Source organism: Paramisgurnus dabryanus, chromosome 23, assembly GCF_030506205.2.
Source record: "Paramisgurnus dabryanus chromosome 23, PD_genome_1.1, whole genome shotgun sequence".
Classification (NCBI taxonomy): Eukaryota; Metazoa; Chordata; class Actinopteri; order Cypriniformes; family Cobitidae; genus Paramisgurnus; species Paramisgurnus dabryanus.
This window is the reverse complement of record NC_133359.1, coordinates 27886791-27905494: the sequence shown is the minus strand read 5'-3', so window position 1 is coordinate 27905494 and position 18704 is coordinate 27886791. Positions and strand designations below refer to the sequence as shown.

At 47.3% G+C, this 18704-nt stretch overlaps 43 non-coding genes across 43 annotated transcripts; all 43 read right to left on the bottom strand.

Annotated features, from left to right (window-relative positions):
* Positions 1–416: 416 nt before the first annotated feature.
* On the bottom strand, positions 417–557 carry LOC135781881 (U4 spliceosomal RNA). The gene has a single exon (XR_010545290.1). It is a non-coding gene; the product is annotated as a U4 spliceosomal RNA (small nuclear RNA).
* A 582-nt stretch (positions 558–1139) lies between these two features.
* Positions 1140–1221, bottom strand: trnas-uga (transfer RNA serine (anticodon UGA)). The gene has a single exon. It is a non-coding gene; the product is annotated as a tRNA-Ser (tRNA).
* Positions 1222–1596: 375 nt separating this feature from the next.
* Positions 1597–1678, bottom strand: trnas-aga (transfer RNA serine (anticodon AGA)). The gene has a single exon. It is a non-coding gene; the product is annotated as a tRNA-Ser (tRNA).
* Positions 1679–1772: 94 nt separating this feature from the next.
* Positions 1773–1845, bottom strand: trnak-uuu (transfer RNA lysine (anticodon UUU)). The gene has a single exon. It is a non-coding gene; the product is annotated as a tRNA-Lys (tRNA).
* A 592-nt stretch (positions 1846–2437) lies between these two features.
* On the bottom strand, positions 2438–2578 carry LOC135781932 (U4 spliceosomal RNA). The gene has a single exon (XR_010545338.1). It is a non-coding gene; the product is annotated as a U4 spliceosomal RNA (small nuclear RNA).
* Positions 2579–3160: 582 nt separating this feature from the next.
* trnas-uga (transfer RNA serine (anticodon UGA)) lies at positions 3161–3242 on the bottom strand. Its single transcript has one exon. It is a non-coding gene; the product is annotated as a tRNA-Ser (tRNA).
* Positions 3243–3367: 125 nt separating this feature from the next.
* On the bottom strand, positions 3368–3439 carry trnah-gug (transfer RNA histidin (anticodon GUG)). The gene has a single exon. It is a non-coding gene; the product is annotated as a tRNA-His (tRNA).
* A 178-nt stretch (positions 3440–3617) lies between these two features.
* trnas-aga (transfer RNA serine (anticodon AGA)) lies at positions 3618–3699 on the bottom strand. Its single transcript has one exon. It is a non-coding gene; the product is annotated as a tRNA-Ser (tRNA).
* A 94-nt stretch (positions 3700–3793) lies between these two features.
* Positions 3794–3866, bottom strand: trnak-uuu (transfer RNA lysine (anticodon UUU)). The gene has a single exon. It is a non-coding gene; the product is annotated as a tRNA-Lys (tRNA).
* Positions 3867–4458: 592 nt separating this feature from the next.
* Positions 4459–4599, bottom strand: LOC135788332 (U4 spliceosomal RNA). The gene has a single exon (XR_010547403.2). It is a non-coding gene; the product is annotated as a U4 spliceosomal RNA (small nuclear RNA).
* Positions 4600–5181: 582 nt separating this feature from the next.
* Positions 5182–5263, bottom strand: trnas-uga (transfer RNA serine (anticodon UGA)). Its single transcript has one exon. It is a non-coding gene; the product is annotated as a tRNA-Ser (tRNA).
* A 125-nt stretch (positions 5264–5388) lies between these two features.
* On the bottom strand, positions 5389–5460 carry trnah-gug (transfer RNA histidin (anticodon GUG)). Its single transcript has one exon. It is a non-coding gene; the product is annotated as a tRNA-His (tRNA).
* A 178-nt stretch (positions 5461–5638) lies between these two features.
* Positions 5639–5720, bottom strand: trnas-aga (transfer RNA serine (anticodon AGA)). The gene has a single exon. It is a non-coding gene; the product is annotated as a tRNA-Ser (tRNA).
* A 94-nt stretch (positions 5721–5814) lies between these two features.
* On the bottom strand, positions 5815–5887 carry trnak-uuu (transfer RNA lysine (anticodon UUU)). The gene has a single exon. It is a non-coding gene; the product is annotated as a tRNA-Lys (tRNA).
* Positions 5888–6479: 592 nt separating this feature from the next.
* Positions 6480–6620, bottom strand: LOC135788331 (U4 spliceosomal RNA). The gene has a single exon (XR_010547402.2). It is a non-coding gene; the product is annotated as a U4 spliceosomal RNA (small nuclear RNA).
* A 582-nt stretch (positions 6621–7202) lies between these two features.
* trnas-uga (transfer RNA serine (anticodon UGA)) lies at positions 7203–7284 on the bottom strand. Its single transcript has one exon. It is a non-coding gene; the product is annotated as a tRNA-Ser (tRNA).
* A 125-nt stretch (positions 7285–7409) lies between these two features.
* trnah-gug (transfer RNA histidin (anticodon GUG)) lies at positions 7410–7481 on the bottom strand. The gene has a single exon. It is a non-coding gene; the product is annotated as a tRNA-His (tRNA).
* Positions 7482–7659: 178 nt separating this feature from the next.
* Positions 7660–7741, bottom strand: trnas-aga (transfer RNA serine (anticodon AGA)). Its single transcript has one exon. It is a non-coding gene; the product is annotated as a tRNA-Ser (tRNA).
* A 94-nt stretch (positions 7742–7835) lies between these two features.
* trnak-uuu (transfer RNA lysine (anticodon UUU)) lies at positions 7836–7908 on the bottom strand. Its single transcript has one exon. It is a non-coding gene; the product is annotated as a tRNA-Lys (tRNA).
* Positions 7909–8500: 592 nt separating this feature from the next.
* Positions 8501–8641, bottom strand: LOC135788330 (U4 spliceosomal RNA). The gene has a single exon (XR_010547401.2). It is a non-coding gene; the product is annotated as a U4 spliceosomal RNA (small nuclear RNA).
* Positions 8642–9223: 582 nt separating this feature from the next.
* On the bottom strand, positions 9224–9305 carry trnas-uga (transfer RNA serine (anticodon UGA)). Its single transcript has one exon. It is a non-coding gene; the product is annotated as a tRNA-Ser (tRNA).
* A 375-nt stretch (positions 9306–9680) lies between these two features.
* trnas-aga (transfer RNA serine (anticodon AGA)) lies at positions 9681–9762 on the bottom strand. Its single transcript has one exon. It is a non-coding gene; the product is annotated as a tRNA-Ser (tRNA).
* A 94-nt stretch (positions 9763–9856) lies between these two features.
* On the bottom strand, positions 9857–9929 carry trnak-uuu (transfer RNA lysine (anticodon UUU)). The gene has a single exon. It is a non-coding gene; the product is annotated as a tRNA-Lys (tRNA).
* A 592-nt stretch (positions 9930–10521) lies between these two features.
* On the bottom strand, positions 10522–10662 carry LOC135788329 (U4 spliceosomal RNA). Its single transcript, XR_010547400.2, has one exon. It is a non-coding gene; the product is annotated as a U4 spliceosomal RNA (small nuclear RNA).
* Positions 10663–11244: 582 nt separating this feature from the next.
* Positions 11245–11326, bottom strand: trnas-uga (transfer RNA serine (anticodon UGA)). The gene has a single exon. It is a non-coding gene; the product is annotated as a tRNA-Ser (tRNA).
* Positions 11327–11701: 375 nt separating this feature from the next.
* Positions 11702–11783, bottom strand: trnas-aga (transfer RNA serine (anticodon AGA)). The gene has a single exon. It is a non-coding gene; the product is annotated as a tRNA-Ser (tRNA).
* Positions 11784–11877: 94 nt separating this feature from the next.
* trnak-uuu (transfer RNA lysine (anticodon UUU)) lies at positions 11878–11950 on the bottom strand. Its single transcript has one exon. It is a non-coding gene; the product is annotated as a tRNA-Lys (tRNA).
* A 592-nt stretch (positions 11951–12542) lies between these two features.
* On the bottom strand, positions 12543–12683 carry LOC135781882 (U4 spliceosomal RNA). The gene has a single exon (XR_010545291.1). It is a non-coding gene; the product is annotated as a U4 spliceosomal RNA (small nuclear RNA).
* Positions 12684–12845: 162 nt separating this feature from the next.
* LOC135781883 (U4 spliceosomal RNA) lies at positions 12846–12986 on the bottom strand. Its single transcript, XR_010545292.1, has one exon. It is a non-coding gene; the product is annotated as a U4 spliceosomal RNA (small nuclear RNA).
* Positions 12987–13568: 582 nt separating this feature from the next.
* On the bottom strand, positions 13569–13650 carry trnas-uga (transfer RNA serine (anticodon UGA)). The gene has a single exon. It is a non-coding gene; the product is annotated as a tRNA-Ser (tRNA).
* Positions 13651–14025: 375 nt separating this feature from the next.
* trnas-aga (transfer RNA serine (anticodon AGA)) lies at positions 14026–14107 on the bottom strand. The gene has a single exon. It is a non-coding gene; the product is annotated as a tRNA-Ser (tRNA).
* Positions 14108–14201: 94 nt separating this feature from the next.
* On the bottom strand, positions 14202–14274 carry trnak-uuu (transfer RNA lysine (anticodon UUU)). The gene has a single exon. It is a non-coding gene; the product is annotated as a tRNA-Lys (tRNA).
* A 592-nt stretch (positions 14275–14866) lies between these two features.
* Positions 14867–15007, bottom strand: LOC135781933 (U4 spliceosomal RNA). The gene has a single exon (XR_010545339.1). It is a non-coding gene; the product is annotated as a U4 spliceosomal RNA (small nuclear RNA).
* A 162-nt stretch (positions 15008–15169) lies between these two features.
* LOC135781948 (U4 spliceosomal RNA) lies at positions 15170–15310 on the bottom strand. Its single transcript, XR_010545353.1, has one exon. It is a non-coding gene; the product is annotated as a U4 spliceosomal RNA (small nuclear RNA).
* Positions 15311–15892: 582 nt separating this feature from the next.
* On the bottom strand, positions 15893–15974 carry trnas-uga (transfer RNA serine (anticodon UGA)). The gene has a single exon. It is a non-coding gene; the product is annotated as a tRNA-Ser (tRNA).
* Positions 15975–16099: 125 nt separating this feature from the next.
* On the bottom strand, positions 16100–16171 carry trnah-gug (transfer RNA histidin (anticodon GUG)). Its single transcript has one exon. It is a non-coding gene; the product is annotated as a tRNA-His (tRNA).
* A 178-nt stretch (positions 16172–16349) lies between these two features.
* Positions 16350–16431, bottom strand: trnas-aga (transfer RNA serine (anticodon AGA)). Its single transcript has one exon. It is a non-coding gene; the product is annotated as a tRNA-Ser (tRNA).
* Positions 16432–16525: 94 nt separating this feature from the next.
* Positions 16526–16598, bottom strand: trnak-uuu (transfer RNA lysine (anticodon UUU)). Its single transcript has one exon. It is a non-coding gene; the product is annotated as a tRNA-Lys (tRNA).
* Positions 16599–17189: 591 nt separating this feature from the next.
* On the bottom strand, positions 17190–17330 carry LOC135781934 (U4 spliceosomal RNA). The gene has a single exon (XR_010545340.1). It is a non-coding gene; the product is annotated as a U4 spliceosomal RNA (small nuclear RNA).
* A 582-nt stretch (positions 17331–17912) lies between these two features.
* Positions 17913–17994, bottom strand: trnas-uga (transfer RNA serine (anticodon UGA)). The gene has a single exon. It is a non-coding gene; the product is annotated as a tRNA-Ser (tRNA).
* Positions 17995–18119: 125 nt separating this feature from the next.
* trnah-gug (transfer RNA histidin (anticodon GUG)) lies at positions 18120–18191 on the bottom strand. Its single transcript has one exon. It is a non-coding gene; the product is annotated as a tRNA-His (tRNA).
* A 178-nt stretch (positions 18192–18369) lies between these two features.
* trnas-aga (transfer RNA serine (anticodon AGA)) lies at positions 18370–18451 on the bottom strand. The gene has a single exon. It is a non-coding gene; the product is annotated as a tRNA-Ser (tRNA).
* A 94-nt stretch (positions 18452–18545) lies between these two features.
* trnak-uuu (transfer RNA lysine (anticodon UUU)) lies at positions 18546–18618 on the bottom strand. Its single transcript has one exon. It is a non-coding gene; the product is annotated as a tRNA-Lys (tRNA).
* Between the last annotated feature and the right edge of the window lie 86 nt (positions 18619–18704).

Genomic DNA, 18704 nt, shown 5'->3' with positions numbered 1-18704 from the left:
TGCTTCTGCATGAGACTCTCTTTACTTCAGGAAAAGCACTCTTCATCCAAAACGTCACCAGAGAGGCAACGTTTCTAAGCTCAAGGAAATGTAGCTACATCTACGTAACATGCTGAAGTGACTCTTGAGCTGCACGAGAAAAAGCACATTTGACAAAACGTGACCCTGCCCGTGAAAACCCAGCTAAAATCTTTTTTGTGATTTGGTCTTTTCTACATAAAACCGTCCAACATACATAAAGGGTGTCGTTTGAAAACATCATCGTGATGTCCTTGGTACTGATTGCCACACAAAGGATGGAAATCAATGCGATGTCAAGTACCGGAATCAAACTTTGACGCTTTTAACCTCAGGACTATAAACATCAAAACAAACAAACACACACAACAAACTTCTCTTTGCAACAAACTCGTAAGTCTCTCAAGAGACTGTAAAAAATTGCCAAAGCTGACTGTATTTCAAGTCATCCTGGCGGGGTATTGGGTAAAGTTTTCAACCAGCAATGATCACGCCTCGGATAAACCTCATAGGCTACGATCTTGCCTCTGCGAAAGAATGATGGAAAAGGTCACGACCTCTCCTGTGCACATACCCGGACGCTGGACGACAGGGTGGTATTCAGGCTTTAAACTGAAATTAGACTTCAGGTACTGCTTTGCTGCATGTTGTGCCTTTTCAGCAGGTGAGAGATCTGCACAAAAAGTTTGTTCATTATCCGCTTTCTACTTAGAAAAGCAAAAGTGCAAATACACGTTTGAATTATTTAAGGAAAACAATCCGGGGGAGAGAATTGTGGGAATCCTGAAAACAAAGAGGGTAGAGCCATAGTCCTTAACCTCTCAGAAAATTGCTCAGGTCAGGATCAACTCGATTAGCGACGATCTACAACAGTTGTAAACAAAGTCTTGTTCCAGCTCTTCTATGGTTTCCTGCTGCACGTGCAGTATATGGTCAAAATGACAATGGAAGCCACATCACTTCACAACAGAGCCGATCTCTCACACACACAGGAGAAACTATGAAAGGCTGCATAGTTTTCCCACTGTGCAACCCATGGTACCAACTTGAGCTGCAGAAATAAAGCAAATCGTGAGCTGGAACATCCAACAAGAGAGAGGCCGAGCCAGGGACCAGACACTCGTAGTCGGCAGGGCTTGAACCTGCGCGGGGAGACCCCAATGGATTTCAAATCCATCGCCTTAACCACTCGGCCACGACTACAACAGGGTAACCTGGTGAGCTCTCTGGGCCTGGTGTGTGCTGGAAAAGAACTTGACGGTCAGGCAACCAGCCGATCACAAAAGGGGCAGGAGCGGGAAGACCCCAACAGACTTTCCCGGAAGGGCTGCCGTGACCCGGATTCGAACCTGGGTTGCTGCGGCCACAACGCAGAGTACTAACCACTATACGATCACGGCGTGCCACCGGGCTGCGCAAGAAAGATGCCTGCGGGTCTGCCTGAGTACAATGGCTGTGAGGGGACTGCCATTTCTATGCAGAAGTCAAAATCATTTTTGTATTTCTTTCAACTGCAAATCTTAAGCAGAAGCCCTCACGAAGTAGAGTCGGTCTACTCGAGAGTCTGAAGTCTGAAGACGTAGTCGGCAGGATTCGAACCTGCGCGGGGAGACCCCAATGGATTTCTAGTCCATCGCCTTAACCACTCGGCCACGACTACATGCTGTCGCTGTTGGGAAACTTTATCCTTTCCCCGTTCGCTACGAAACGGAGCTCTAGACACAGCAGCACAAAAGGCGATCGAGGCTACTCATCGCCCGAACAGGGACTTGAACCCTGGACCCTCAGATTAAAAGTCTGATGCTCTACCGACTGAGCTATCCGGGCTCGCACCTGAGTTCCAGGGCTTCACGCCTCAGCCAAGTACGGGACTTCAGTACCATGTCCTGTTAGCTACTCTTTGGTCTATGGACAGGTTAAATATTACTAGAATGCCAGAATGAGCAGGAAACTGCTTCAGTCTTCAAACAGAGTGCGTATTATCTATTTAAGTGGAGAAATCTTGCTTCTGCATGAGACTCTCTTTACTTCAGGAAAAGCACTCTTCATCCAAAACGTCACCAGAGAGGCAACGTTTCTAAGCTCAAGGAAATGTAGCTACATCTACGTAACATGCCGAAGTGACTCTTGAGCTGCACGAGAAAAAGCACATTTGACAAAACGTGACCCTGCCCTTGAAAACCCAGCTAAAATCTTTTTTGTGATTTGGTCTTTTCTACATAAAACCGTCCAACATACATAAAGGGTGTCGTTTGAAAACATCATCGTGATGTCCTTGGTACTGATTGCCACACAGAGGATGGAAATCAATGCGATGTCAAGTACCGGAATCAAACTTTGACGCTTTTAACCTCAGGACTATAAACATCAAAACAAACAAACACACACAACAAACTTCTCTTTGCAACAAACTCGTAAGTCTCTCAAGAGACTGTGAAAAATTGCCAAAGCTGACTGTATTTCAAGTCATCCTGGCGGGGTATTGGGTAAAGTTTTCAACCAGCAATGATCACGCCTCGGATAAACCTCATAGGCTACGATCTTGCCTCTGCGAAAGAATGATGGAAAAGGTCACGACCTCTCCTGTGCACATACCCGGACGCTGGACGACAGGGTGGTATTCAGGCTTTAAACTGAAATTAGACTTCAGGTACTGCTTTGCTGCATGTTGTGCCTTTTCAGCAGGTGAGAGATCTGCACAAAAAGTTTGTTCATTATCCGCTTTCTACTTAGAAAAGCAAAAGTGCAAATACACGTTTGAATTATTTAAGGAAAACAATCCGGGGGAGAGAATTGTGGGAATCCTGAAAACAAAGAGGGTAGAGCCATAGTCCTTAACCTCTCAGAAAATTGCTCAGGTCAGGATCAACTCGATTAGCGACGATCTACAACAGTTGTAAACAAAGTCTTGTTCCAGCTCTTCTATGGTTTCCTGCTGCACGTGCAGTATATGGTCAAAATGACAATGGAAGCCACATCACTTCACAACAGAGCCGATCTCTCACACACACAGGAGAAACTATGAAAGGCTGCATAGTTTTCCCACTGTGCAACCCATGGTACCAACTTGAGCTGCAGAAATAAAGCAAATCGTGAGCTGGAACATCCAACAAGAGAGAGGCCGAGCCAGGGACCAGACACTCGTAGTCGGCAGGGCTTGAACCTGCGCGGGGAGACCCCAATGGATTTCAAATCCATCGCCTTAACCACTCGGCCACGACTACAACAGGGTAACCTGGTGAGCTCTCTGGGCCTGGTGTGTGCTGGAAAAGAACTTGACGGTCAGGCAACCAGCCGATCACAAAAGGGGCGGGAGCGGGAAGACCCCAACAGACTTTCCCGGAAGGGCTGCCGTGACCCGGATTCGAACCGGGGTTGCTGCGGCCACAACGCAGAGTACTAACCACTACACGATCACGGCGTGCCACCGGGCTGCGCAAGAAAGATGCCTGCGGGTCTGCCTGAGTACAATGGCTGTGAGGGGACTGCCATTTCTATGCAGAAGTCAAAATCATTTTTGTATTTCTTTCAACTGCAAATCTTAAGCAGAAGCCCTCACGAAGTAGAGTCGGTCTACTCGAGAGTCTGAAGTCTGAAGACGTAGTCGGCAGGATTCGAACCTGCGCGGGGAGACCCCAATGGATTTCTAGTCCTTCGCCTTAACCACTCGGCCACGACTACATGCTGTCGCTGTTGGGAAACTTTATCGTTTCCCCGTTCGCTACGAAACGGAGCTCTAGACACAGCAGCACAAAAGGCGATCGAGGCTACTCATCGCCCGAACAGGGACTTGAACCCTGGACCCTCAGATTAAAAGTCTGATGCTCTACCGACTGAGCTATCCGGGCTCGCACCTGAGTTCCAGGGCTTCACGCCTCAGCCAAGTACGGGACTTCAGTACCATGTCCTGTTAGCTACTCTTTGGTCTATGGACAGGTTAAATATTACTAGAATGCCAGAATGAGCAGGAAACTGCTTTAGTCTTCAAACAGAGTGCGTATTATCTATTTAAGTGGAGAAATCTTGCTTCTGCATGAGACTCTCTTTACTTCAGGAAAAGCACTCTTCATCCAAAACGTCACCAGAGAGGCAACGTTTCTAAGCTCAAGGAAATGTAGCTACATCTACGTAACATGCCGAAGTGACTCTTGAGCTGCACGAGAAAAAGCACATTTGACAAAACGTGACCCTGCCCTTGAAAACCCAGCTAAAATCTTTTTTGTGATTTGGTCTTTTCTACATAAAACCGTCCAACATACATAAAGGGTGTCGTTTGAAAACATCATCGTGATGTCCTTGGTACTGATTGCCACACAGAGGATGGAAATCAATGCGATGTCAAGTACCGGAATCAAACTTTGACGCTTTTAACCTCAGGACTATAAACATCAAAACAAACAAACACACACAACAAACTTCTCTTTGCAACAAACTCGTAAGTCTCTCAAGAGACTGTGAAAAATTGCCAAAGCTGACTGTATTTCAAGTCATCCTGGCGGGGTATTCGGTAAAGTTTTCAACCAGCAATGATCACGCCTCGGATAAACCTCATAGGCTACGATCTTGCCTCTGCGAAAGAATGATGGAAAAGGTCACGACCTTTCCTGTGCACATACCCGGACGCTAGACGACAGGGTGGTATTCAGGCTTTAAACTGAAATTAGACTTCAGGTACTGCTTTGCTGCATGTTGTGCCTTTTCAGCAGGTGAGAGATCTGCACAAAAAGTTTGTTCATTATCCGCTTTCTACTTAGAAAAGCAAAAGTGCAAATACACGTTTGAATTATTTAAGGAAAACAATCCGGGGGAGAGAATTGTGGGAATCCTGAAAACAAAGAGGGTAGAGCCATAGTCCTTAACCTCTCAGAAAATTGCTCAGGTCAGGATCAACTCGATTAGCGACGATCTACAACAGTTGTAAACAAAGTCTTGTTCCAGCTCTTCTATGGTTTCCTGCTGCACGTGCAGTATATGGTCAAAATGACAATGGAAGCCACATCACTTCATAACAGAGCCGATCTCTCACACACACAGGAGAAACTATGAAAGGCTGCATAGTTTTCCCACTGTGCAACCCATGGTACCAACTTGAGCTGCAGAAATAAAGCAAATCGTGAGCTGGAACATCCAACAAGAGAGAGGCCGAGCCAGGGACCAGACACTCGTAGTCGGCAGGGCTTGAACCTGCGCGGGGAGACCCCAATGGATTTCAAATCCATCGCCTTAACCACTCGGCCACGACTACAACAGGGTAACCTGGTGAGCTCTCTGGGCCTGGTGTGTGCTGGAAAAGAACTTGACGGTCAGGCAACCAGCCGATCACAAAAGGGGCGGGAGCGGGAAGACCCCAACAGACTTTCCCGGAAGGGCTGCCGTGACCCGGATTCGAACCAGGGTTGCTGCGGCCACAACGCAGAGTACTAACCACTACACGATCACGGCGTGCCACCGGGCTGCGCAAGAAAGATGCCTGCGGGTCTGCCTGAGTACAATGGCTGTGAGGGGACTGCCATTTCTATGCAGAAGTCAAAATCATTTTTGTATTTCTTTCAACTGCAAATCTTAAGCAGAAGCCCTCACGAAGTAGAGTCGGTCTACTCGAGAGTCTGAAGTCTGAAGACGTAGTCGGCAGGATTCGAACCTGCGCGGGGAGACCCCAATGGATTTCTAGTCCTTCGCCTTAACCACTCGGCCACGACTACATGCTGTCGCTGTTGGGAAACTTTATCCTTTCCCCGTTCGCTACGAAACGGAGCTCTAGACACAGCAGCACAAAAGGCGATCGAGGCTACTCATCGCCCGAACAGGGACTTGAACCCTGGACCCTCAGATTAAAAGTCTGATGCTCTACCGACTGAGCTATCCGGGCTCGCACCTGAGTTCCAGGGCTTCACGCCTCAGCCAAGTACGGGACTTCAGTACCATGTCCTGTTAGCTACTCTTTGGTCTATGGACAGGTTAAATATTACTAGAATGCCAGAATGAGCAGGAAACTGCTTTAGTCTTCAAACAGAGTGCGTATTATCTATTTAAGTGGAGAAATCTTGCTTCTGCATGAGACTCTCTTTACTTCAGGAAAAGCACTCTTCATCCAAAACGTCACCAGAGAGGCAACGTTTCTAAGCTCAAGGAAATGTAGCTACATCTACGTAACATGCCGAAGTGACTCTTGAGCTGCACGAGAAAAAGCACATTTGACAAAACGTGACCCTGCCCTTGAAAACCCAGCTAAAATCTTTTTTGTGATTTGGTCTTTTCTACATAAAACCGTCCAACATACATAAAGGGTGTCGTTTGAAAACATCATCGTGATGTCCTTGGTACTGATTGCCACACAGAGGATGGAAATCAATGCGATGTCAAGTACCGGAATCAAACTTTGACGCTTTTAACCTCAGGACTATAAACATCAAAACAAACAAACACACACAACAAACTTCTCTTTGCAACAAACTCGTAAGTCTCTCAAGAGACTGTGAAAAATTGCCAAAGCTGACTGTATTTCAAGTCATCCTGGCGGGGTATTCGGTAAAGTTTTCAACCAGCAATGATCACGCCTCGGATAAACCTCATAGGCTACGATCTTGCCTCTGCGAAAGAATGATGGAAAAGGTCACGACCTTTCCTGTGCACATACCCGGACGCTAGACGACAGGGTGGTATTCAGGCTTTAAACTGAAATTAGACTTCAGGTACTGCTTTGCTGCATGTTGTGCCTTTTCAGCAGGTGAGAGATCTGCACAAAAAGTTTGTTCATTATCCGCTTTCTACTTAGAAAAGCAAAAGTGCAAATACACGTTTGAATTATTTAAGGAAAACAATCCGGGGGAGAGAATTGTGGGAATCCTGAAAACAAAGAGGGTAGAGCCATAGTCCTTAACCTCTCAGAAAATTGCTCAGGTCAGGATCAACTCGATTAGCGACGATCTACAACAGTTGTAAACAAAGTCTTGTTCCAGCTCTTCTATGGTTTCCTGCTGCACGTGCAGTATATGGTCAAAATGACAATGGAAGCCACATCACTTCATAACAGAGCCGATCTCTCACACACACAGGAGAAACTATGAAAGGCTGCATAGTTTTCCCACTGTGCAACCCATGGTACCAACTTGAGCTGCAGAAATAAAGCAAATCGTGAGCTGGAACATCCAACAAGAGAGAGGCCGAGCCAGGGACCAGACACTCGTAGTCGGCAGGGCTTGAACCTGCGCGGGGAGACCCCAATGGATTTCAAATCCATCGCCTTAACCACTCGGCCACGACTACAACAGGGTAACCTGGTGAGCTCTCTGGGCCTGGTGTGTGCTGGAAAAGAACTTGACGGTCAGGCAACCAGCCGATCACAAAAGGGGCGGGAGCGGGAAGACCCCAACAGACTTTCCCGGAAGGGCTGCCGTGACCCGGATTCGAACCGGGGTTGCTGCGGCCACAACGCAGAGTACTAACCACTATACGATCACGGCGTGCCACCGGGCTGCGCAAGAAAGATGCCTGCGGGTCTGCCTGAGTACAATGGCTGTGAGGGGACTGCCATTTCTATGCAGAAGTCAAAATCATTTTTGTATTTCTTTCAACTGCAAATCTTAAGCAGAAGCCCTCACGAAGTAGAGTCGGTCTACTCGAGAGTCTGAAGTCTGAAGACGTAGTCGGCAGGATTCGAACCTGCGCGGGGAGACCCCAATGGATTTCTAGTCCATCGCCTTAACCACTCGGCCACGACTACATGCTGTCGCTGTTGGGAAACTTTATCCTTTCCCCGTTCGCTACGAAACTGAGCTCTAGACACAGCAGCACAAAAGGCGATCGAGGCTACTCATCGCCCGAACAGGGACTTGAACCCTGGACCCTCAGATTAAAAGTCTGATGCTCTACCGACTGAGCTATCCGGGCTCGCACCTGAGTTCCAGGGCTTCACGCCTCAGCCAAGTACGGGACTTCAGTACCATGTCCTGTTAGCTACTCTTTGGTCTATGGACAGGTTAAATATTACTAGAATGCCAGAATGAGCAGGAAACTGCTTCAGTCTTCAAACAGAGTGCGTATTATCTATTTAAGTGGAGAAATCTTGCTTCTGCATGAGACTCTCTTTACTTCAGGAAAAGCACTCTTCATCCAAAACGTCACCAGAGAGGCAACGTTTCTAAGCTCAAGGAAATGTAGCTACATCTACGTAACATGCCGAAGTGACTCTTGAGCTGCACGAGAAAAAGCACATTTGACAAAACGTGACCCTGCCCGTGAAAACCCAGCTAAAATCTTTTTTGTGATTTGGTCTTTTCTACATAAAACCGTCCAACATACATAAAGGGTGTCGTTTGAAAACATCATCGTGATGTCCTTGGTACTGATTGCCACACAGAGGATGGAAATCAATGCGATGTCAAGTACCGGAATCAAACTTTGACGCTTTTAACCTCAGGACTATAAACATCAAAACAAACAAACACACACAACAAACTTCTCTTTGCAACAAACTCGTAAGTCTCTCAAGAGACTGTGAAAAATTGCCAAAGCTGACTGTATTTCAAGTCATCCTGGCGGGGTATTGGGTAAAGTTTTCAACCAGCAATGATCACGCCTCGGATAAACCTCATAGGCTACGATCTTGCCTCTGCGCAAGAATGATGGAAAAGTTCACGACCTCTCCTGTGCACATACCCGGACGCTGGACGACAGGGTGGTATTCAGGCTTTAAACTGAAATTAGACTTCAGGTACTGCTTTGCTGCATGTTGTGCCTTTTCAGCAGGTGAGAGATCTGCACAAAAAGTTTGTTCATTATCCGCTTTCTACTTAGAAAAGCAAAAGTGCAAATACACGTTTGAATTATTTAAGGAAAACAATCCGGGGGAGAGAATTGTGGGAATCCTGAAAACAAAGAGGGTAGAGCCATAGTCCTTAACCTCTCAGAAAATTGCTCAGGTCAGGATCAACTCGATTAGCGACGATCTACAACAGTTGTAAACAAAGTCTTGTTCCAGCTCTTCTATGGTTTCCTGCTGCACGTGCAGTATATGGTCAAAATGACAATGGAAGCCACATCACTTCACAACAGAGCCGATCTCTCACACACACAGGAGAAACTATGAAAGGCTGCATAGTTTTCCCACTGTGCAACCCATGGTACCAACTTGAGCTGCAGAAATAAAGCAAATCGTGAGCTTGAACATCCAACAAGAGAGAGGCCGAGCCAGGGACCAGACACTCGTAGTCGGCAGGGCTTGAACCTGCGCGGGGAGACCCCAATGGATTTCAAATCCATCGCCTTAACCACTCGGCCACGACTACAACAGGGTAACCTGGTGAGCTCTCTGGGCCTGGTGTGTGCTGGAAAAGAACTTGACGGTCAGGCAACCAGCCGATCACAAAAGGGGCAGGAGCGGGAAGACCCCAACAGACTTTCCCGGAAGGGCTGCCGTGACCCGAATTCGAACCGGGGTTGCTGCGGCCACAACGCAGAGTACTAACCACTATACGATCACGGCGTGCCACCAGGCTGCGCAAGAAAGATGCCTGCGGGTCTGCCTGAGTACAATGGCTGTGAGGGGACTGCCATTTCTATGCAGAAGTCAAAATCATTTTTGTATTTCTTTCAACTGCAAATCTTAAGCAGAAGCCCTCACGAAGTAGAGTCGGTCTACTCGAGAGTCTGAAGTCTGAAGACGTAGTCGGCAGGATTCGAACCTGCGCGGGGAGACCCCAATGGATTTCTAGTCCATCGCCTTAACCACTCGGCCACGACTACATGCTGTCGCTGTTGGGAAACTTTATCCTTTCCCCGTTCGCTACGAAACTGAGCTCTAGACACAGCAGCACAAAAGGCGATCGAGGCTACTCATCGCCCGAACAGGGACTTGAACCCTGGACCCTCAGATTAAAAGTCTGATGCTCTACCGACTGAGCTATCCGGGCTCGCACCTGAGTTCCAGGGCTTCACGCCTCAGCCAAGTACGGGACTTCAGTACCATGTCCTGTTAGCTACTCTTTGGTCTATGGACAGGTTAAATATTACTAGAATGCCAGAATGAGCAGGAAACTGCTTCAGTCTTCAAACAGAGTGCGTATTATCTATTTAAGTGGAGAAATCTTGCTTCTGCATGAGACTCTCTTTACTTCAGGAAAAGCACTCTTCATCCAAAACGTCACCAGAGAGGCAACGTTTCTAAGCTCAAGGAAATGTAGCTACATCTACGTAACATGCCGAAGTGACTCTTGAGCTGCACGAGAAAAAGCACATTTGACAAAACGTGACCCTGCCCGTGAAAACCCAGCTAAAATCTTTTTTGTGATTTGGTCTTTTCTACATAAAACCGTCCAACATACATAAAGGGTGTCGTTTGAAAACATCATCGTGATGTCCTTGGTACTGATTGCCACACAGAGGATGGAAATCAATGCGATGTCAAGTACCGGAATCAAACTTTGACGCTTTTAACCTCAGGACTATAAACATCAAAACAAACAAACACACACAACAAACTTCTCTTTGCAACAAACTCGTAAGTCTCTCAAGAGACTGTGAAAAATTGCCAAAGCTGACTGTATTTCAAGTCATCCTGGCGGGGTATTGGGTAAAGTTTTCAACCAGCAATGATCACGCCTCGGATAAACCTCATAGGCTACGATCTTGCCTCTGCGCAAGAATGATGGAAAAGTTCACGACCTCTCCTGTGCACATACCCGGACGCTGGACGACAGGGTGGTATTCAGGCTTTAAACTGAAATTAGACTTCAGGTACTGCTTTGCTGCATGTTGTGCCTTTTCAGCAGGTGAGAGATCTGCACAAAAAGTTTGTTCATTATCCGCTTTCTACTTAGAAAAGCAAAAGTGCAAATACACGTTTGAATTATTTAAGGAAAACAATCCGGGGGAGAGAATTGTGGGAATCCTGAAAACAAAGAGGGTAGAGCCATAGTCCTTAACCTCTCAGAAAATTGCTCAGGTCAGGATCAACTCGATTAGCGACGATCTACAACAGTTGTAAACAAAGTCTTGTTCCAGCTCTTCTATGGTTTCCTGCTGCACGTGCAGTATATGGTCAAAATGACAATGGAAGCCACATCACTTCACAACAGAGCCGATCTCTCACACACACAGGAGAAACTATGAAAGGCTGCATAGTTTTCCCACTGTGCAACCCATGGTACCAACTTGAGCTGCAGAAATAAAGCAAATCGTGAGCTGGAACATCCAACAAGAGAGAGGCCGAGCCAGGGACCAGACACTCGTAGTCGGCAGGGCTTGAACCTGCGCGGGGAGACCCCAATGGATTTCAAATCCATCGCCTTAACCACTCGGCCACGACTACAACAGGGTAACCTGGTGAGCTCTCTGGGCCTGGTGTGTGCTGGAAAAGAACTTGACGGTCAGGCAACCAGCCGATCACAAAAGGGGCAGGAGCGGGAAGACCCCAACAGACTTTCCCGGAAGGGCTGCCGTGACCCGAATTCGAACCGGGGTTGCTGCGGCCACAACGCAGAGTACTAACCACTATACGATCACGGCGTGCCACCAGGCTGCGCAAGAAAGATGCCTGCGGGTCTGCCTGAGTACAATGGCTGTGAGGGGACTGCCATTTCTATGCAGAAGTCAAAATCATTTTTGTATTTCTTTCAACTGCAAATCTTAAGCAGAAGCCCTCACGAAGTAGAGTCGGTCTACTCGAGAGTCTGAAGTCTGAAGACGTAGTCGGCAGGATTCGAACCTGCGCGGGGAGACCCCAATGGATTTCTAGTCCATCGCCTTAACCACTCGGCCACGACTACATGCTGTCGCTGTTGGGAAACTTTATCCTTTCCCCGTTCGCTACGAAACGGAGCTCTAGACACAGCAGCACAAAAGGCGATCGAGGCTACTCATCGCCCGAACAGGGACTTGAACCCTGGACCCTCAGATTAAAAGTCTGATGCTCTACCGACTGAGCTATCCGGGCTCGCACCTGAGTTCCAGGGCTTCACGCCTCAGCCAAGTACGGGACTTCAGTACCATGTCCTGTTAGCTACTCTTTGGTCTATGGACAGGTTAAATATTACTAGAATGCCAGAATGAGCAGGAAACTGCTTCAGTCTTCAAACAGAGTGCGTATTATCTATTTAAGTGGAGAAATCTTGCTTCTGCATGAGACTCTCTTTACTTCAGGAAAAGCACTCTTCATCCAAAACGTCACCAGAGAGGCAACGTTTCTAAGCTCAAGGAAATGTAGCTACATCTACGTAACATGCTGAAGTGACTCTTGAGCTGCACGAGAAAAAGCACATTTGACAAAACGTGACCCTGCCCGTGAAAACCCAGCTAAAATCTTTTTTGTGATTTGGTCTTTTCTACATAAAACCGTCCAACATACATAAAGGGTGTCGTTTGAAAACATCATCGTGATGTCCTTGGTACTGATTGCCACACAGAGGATGGAAATCAATGCGATGTCAAGTACCGGAATCAAACTTTGACGCTTTTAACCTCAGGACTATAAACATCAAAACAAACAAACACACACAACAAACTTCTCTTTGCAACAAACTCGTAAGTCTCTCAAGAGACTGTAAAAAATTGCCAAAGCTGACTGTATTTCAAGTCATCCTGGCGGGGTATTGGGTAAAGTTTTCAACCAGCAATGATCACGCCTCGGATAAACCTCATAGGCTACGATCTTGCCTCTGCGAAAGAATGATGGAAAAGGTCACGACCTCTCCTGTGCACATACCCGGACGCTGGACGACAGGGTGCTATTCAGGCTTTAAACTGAAATTAGACGCTTTTAACCTCAGGACTATAAACATCAAAACAAACAAACACACACAACAAACTTCTCTTTGCAACAAACTCGTAAGTCTCTCAAGAGACTGTAAAAAATTGCCAAAGCTGACTGTATTTCAAGTCATCCTGGCGGGGTATTGGGTAAAGTTTTCAACCAGCAATGATCACGCCTCGGATAAACCTCATAGGCTACGATCTTGCCTCTGCGAAAGAATGATGGAAAAGGTCACGACCTCTCCTGTGCACATACCCGGACGCTGGACGACAGGGTGGTATTCAGGCTTTAAACTGAAATTAGACTTCAGGTACTGCTTTGCTGCATGTTGTGCCTTTTCAGCAGGTGAGAGATCTGCACAAAAAGTTTGTTCATTATCCGCTTTCTACTTAGAAAAGCAAAAGTGCAAATACACGTTTGAATTATTTAAGGAAAACAATCCGGGGGAGAGAATTGTGGGAATCCTGAAAACAAAGAGGGTAGAGCCATAGTCCTTAACCTCTCAGAAAATTGCTCAGGTCAGGATCAACTCGATTAGCGACGATCTACAACAGTTGTAAACAAAGTCTTGTTCCAGCTCTTCTATGGTTTCCTGCTGCACGTGCAGTATATGGTCAAAATGACAATGGAAGCCACATCACTTCACAACAGAGCCGATCTCTCACACACACAGGAGAAACTATGAAAGGCTGCATAGTTTTCCCACTGTGCAACCCATGGTACCAACTTGAGCTGCAGAAATAAAGCAAATCGTGAGCTGGAACATCCAACAAGAGAGAGGCCGAGCCAGGGACCAGACACTCGTAGTCGGCAGGGCTTGAACCTGCGCGGGGAGACCCCAATGGATTTCAAATCCATCGCCTTAACCACTCGGCCACGACTACAACAGGGTAACCTGGTGAGCTCTCTGGGCCTGGTGTGTGCTGGAAAAGAACTTGACGGTCAGGCAACCAGCCGATCACAAAAGGGGCAGGAGCGGGAAGACCCCAACAGACTTTCCCGGAAGGGCTGCCGTGACCCGGATTCGAACCTGGGTTGCTGCGGCCACAACGCAGAGTACTAACCACTATACGATCACGGCGTGCCACCGGGCTGCGCAAGAAAGATGCCTGCGGGTCTGCCTGAGTACAATGGCTGTGAGGGGACTGCCATTTCTATGCAGAAGTCAAAATCATTTTTGTATTTCTTTCAACTGCAAATCTTAAGCAGAAGCCCTCACGAAGTAGAGTCGGTCTACTCGAGAGTATGAAGTCTGAAGACGTAGTCGGCAGGATTCGAACCTGCGCGGGGAGACCCCAATGGATTTCTAGTCCATCGCCTTAACCACTCGGCCACGACTACATGCTGTCGCTGTTGGGAAACTTTATCCTTTCCCCGTTCGCTACGAAACGGAGCTCTAGACACAGCAGCACAAAAGGCGATCGAGGCTACTCATCGCCCGAACAGGGACTTGAACCCTGGACCCTCAGATTAAAAGTCTGATGCTCTACCGACTGAGCTATCCGGGCTCGCACCTGAGTTCCAGGGCTTCACGCCTCAGCCAAGTACGGGACTTCAGTACCATGTCCTGTTAGCTACTCTTTGGTCTATGGACAGGTTAAATATTACTAGAATGCCAGAATGAGCAGGAAACTGCTTCAGTCTTCAAACAGAGTGCGTATTATCTATTTAAGTGGAGAAATCTTGCTTCTGCATGAGACTCTCTTTACTTCAGGAAAAGCACTCTTCATCCAAAACGTCACCAGAGAGGCAACGTTTCTAAGCTCAAGGAAATGTAGCTACATCTACGTAACATGCCGAAGTGACTCTTGAGCTGCACGAGAAAAAGCACATTTGACAAAACGTGACCCTGCCCTTGAAAACCCAGCTAAAATCTTTTTTGTGATTTGGTCTTTTCTACATAAAACCGTCCAACATACATAAAGGGTGTCGTTTGAAAACATCATCGTGATGTCCTTGGTACTGATTGCCACACAGAGGATGGAAATCAATGCGATGTCAAGTACCGGAATCAAACTTTGACGCTTTTAACCTCAGGACTATAAACATCAAAACAAACAAACACACACAACAAACTTCTCTTTGCAACAAACTCGTAAGTCTCTCAAGAGACTGTGAAAAATTGCCAAAGCTGACTGTATTTCAAGTCATCCTGGCGGGGTATTGGGTAAAGTTTTCAACCAGCAATGATCACGCCTCGGATAAACCTCATAGGCTACGATCTTGCCTCTGCGAAAGAATGATGGAAAAGGTCACGACCTCTCCTGTGCACATACCCGGACGCTGGACGACAGGGTGGTATTCAGGCTTTAAACTGAAATTAGACGCTTTTAACCTCAGGACTATAAACATCAAAACAAACAAACACACACAACAAACTTCTCTTTGCAACAAACTCGTAAGTCTCTCAAGAGACTGTAAAAAATTGCCAAAGCTGACTGTATTTCAAGTCATCCTGGCGGGGTATTGGGTAAAGTTTTCAACCAGCAATGATCACGCCTCAGATAAACCTCATAGGCTACGATCTTGCCTCTGCGAAAGAATGATGGAAAAGGTCACGACCTCTCCTGTGCACATACCCGGACGCTGGACGACAGGGTGGTATTCAGGCTTTAAACTGAAATTAGACTTCAGGTACTGCTTTGCTGCATGTTGTGCCTTTTCAGCAGGTGAGAGATCTGCACAAAAAGTTTGTTCATTATCCGCTTTCTACTTAGAAAAGCAAAAGTGCAAATACACGTTTGAATTATTTAAGGAAAACAATCCGGGGGAGAGAATTGTAGGAATCCTGAAAACAAAGAGGGTAGAGCCATAGTCCTTAACCTCTCAGAAAATTGCTCAGGTCAGGATCAACTCGATTAGCGACGATCTACAACAGTTGTAAACAAAGTCTTGTTCCAGCTCTTCTATGGTTTCCTGCTGCACGTGCAGTATATGGTCAAAATGACAATGGAAGCCACATCACTTCACAACAGAGCCGATCTCTCACACACACAGGAGAAACTATGAAAGGCTGCATAGTTTTCCCACTGTGCAACCCATGGTACCAACTTGAGCTGCAGAAATAAAGCAAATCGTGAGCTGGAACATCCAACAAGAGATAGGCCGAGCCAGGGACCAGACACTCGTAGTCGGCAGGGCTTGAACCTGCGCGGGGAGACCCCAATGGATTTCAAATCCATCGCCTTAACCACTCGGCCACGACTACAACAGGGTAACCTGGTGAGCTCTCTGGGCCTGGTGTGTGCTGGAAAAGAACTTGACGGTCAGGCAACCAGCCGATCACAAAAGGGGCAGGAGCGGGAAGACCCCAACAGACTTTCCCGGAAGGGCTGCCGTGACCCGGATTCGAACCGGGGTTGCTGCGGCCACAACGCAGAGTACTAACCACTATACGATCACGGCGTGCCACCGGGCTGCGCAAGAAAGATGCCTGCGGGTCTGCCTGAGTACAATGGCTGTGAGGGGACTGCCATTTCTATGCAGAAGTCAAAATCATTTTTGTATTTCTTTCAACTGCAAATCTTAAGCAGAAGCCCTCACGAAGTAGAGTCGGTCTACTCGAGAGTCTGAAGTCTGAAGACGTAGTCGGCAGGATTCGAACCTGCGCGGGGAGACCCCAATGGATTTCTAGTCCATCGCCTTAACCACTCGGCCACGACTACATGCTGTCGCTGTTGGGAAACTTTATCCTTTCCCCGTTCGCTACGAAACGGAGCTCTAGACACAGCAGCACAAAAGGCGATCGAGGCTACTCATCGGCCGAACAGGGACTTGAACCCTGGACCCTCAGATTAAAAGTCTGATGCTCTACCGACTGAGCTATCCGGGCTCGCACCTGAGTACCAGGGCTTCACGCCTCAGCCAAGTACGGGACTTCAGTACCATGTCCTGTTAGCTACTCTTTTGTCTATGGACAGGTTAAATATTACTAGAATGCCAGAATGAGCAGGAAACTGCTTCAGTCTTCAAACAGAGTGCGTATTATCTATTTAAGTGGAGAAATCTTGCTTCTGCATGAGACTCTCTTTACTTCAGGAAAAGCACTCTTCATCCAAAACGTCACCAGAGAGGCAACGTTTCTAAGCTCAAGGAAATGTAGCTACATCTACGTAACATGCCGAAGTGACTCTTGAGCTGCACGAGAAAAAGCACATTTGACAAAACGTGACCCTGCCCGTGAAAACCCAGCTAAAATCTTTTTTGTGATTTGGTCTTTTCTACATAAAACCGTCCAACATACATAAAGGGTGTCGTTTGAAAACATCATCGTGATGTCCTTGGTACTGATTGCCACACAGAGGATGGAAACAATGCGATGTCAAGTACCGGAATCAAACTTTGACGCTTTTAACCTCAGGACTATAAACATCAAAACAAACAAACACACACAACAAACTTCTCTTTGCAACAAACTCGTAAGTCTCTCAAGAGACTGTGAAAAATTGCCAAAGCTGACTGTATTTCAAGTCATCCTGGCGGGGTATTGGGTAAAGTTTTCAACCAGCAATGATCACGCCTCGGATAAACCTCATAGGCTACGATCTTGCCTCTGCGAAAGAATGATGGAAAAGGTCACGACCTCTCCTCTGCACATACCCGGACGCTGGGCGACAGGGTGGTATTCAGGCTTTAAACTGAAATTAGACTTCAGGTACTGCTTTGCTGCATGTTGTGCCTTTTCAGCAGGTGAGAGATCTGCACAAAAAGTTTGTTCATTATCCGCTTTCTACTTAGAAAAGCAAAAGTGCAAATACACGTTTGAATTATTTAAGGAAAACAATCCGGGGGAGAGAATTGTGGGAATCCTGAAAACAAAGAGGGTAGAGCCATAGTCCTTAACCTCTCAGAAAATTGCTCAGGTCAGGATCAACTCGATTAGCGACGATCTACAACAGTTGTAAACAAAGTCTTGTTCCAGCTCTTCTATGGTTTCCTGCTGCACGTGCAGTATATGGTCAAAATGACAATGGAAGCCACATCACTTCATAACAGAGCCGATCTCTCACACACACAGGAGAAACTACGAAAGGCTGCATAGTTTTCCCACTGTGCAACCCATGGTACCAACTTGAGCTGCAGAAATAAAGCAAATCGTGAGCTGGAACATCCAACAAGAGAGAGGCCGAGCCAGGGACCAGAAACTCGTAGTCGGCAGGGCTTGAACCTGCGCGGGGAGACCCCAATGGATTTCAAATCCATCGCCTTAACCACTCGGCCACGACTACAACAGGGTAACCTGGTGAGCTCTCTGGGCCTGGTGTGTGCTGGAAAAGAACTTGACGGTCAGGCAACCAGCCGATCACAAAAGGGGCGGGAGCGGGAAGACCCCAACAGACTTTCCCGGAAGTGCTGCCGTGACCCGGATTCGAACCGGGGTTGCTGCGGCCACAACGCAGAGTACTAACCACTATACGATCACGGCGTGCCACGGGGCTGCGCAAGAAAGATGCCTGCGGGTCTGCCTGAGTACAATGGCTGTGAGGGGACTGCCATTTCTATGCAGAAGTCAAAATCATTTTTGTATTTCTTTCAACTGCAAATCTTAAGCAGAAGCCCTCACGAAGTAGAGTCGGTCTACTCGACAGTCTGAAGTCTGAAGACGTAGTCGGCAGGATTCGAACCTGCGCGGGGAGACCCCAATGGATTTCTAGTCCATCGCCTTAACCACTCGGCCACGACTACATGCTGTCGCTGTTGGGAAACTTTATCCTTTCCCCGTTCGCTACGAAACGGAGCTCTAGACACAGCAGCACAAAAGGCGATCGAGGCTACTCATCGCCCGAACAGGGACTTGAACCCTGGACCCTCAGATTAAAAGTCTGATGCTCTACCGACTGAGCTATCCGGGCTCGCACCTGAGTTCCAGGGCTTCACGCCTCAGCCAAGTACGGGACTTCAGTACCATGTCCTGTTAGCTACTCTTTGGTCTATGGAC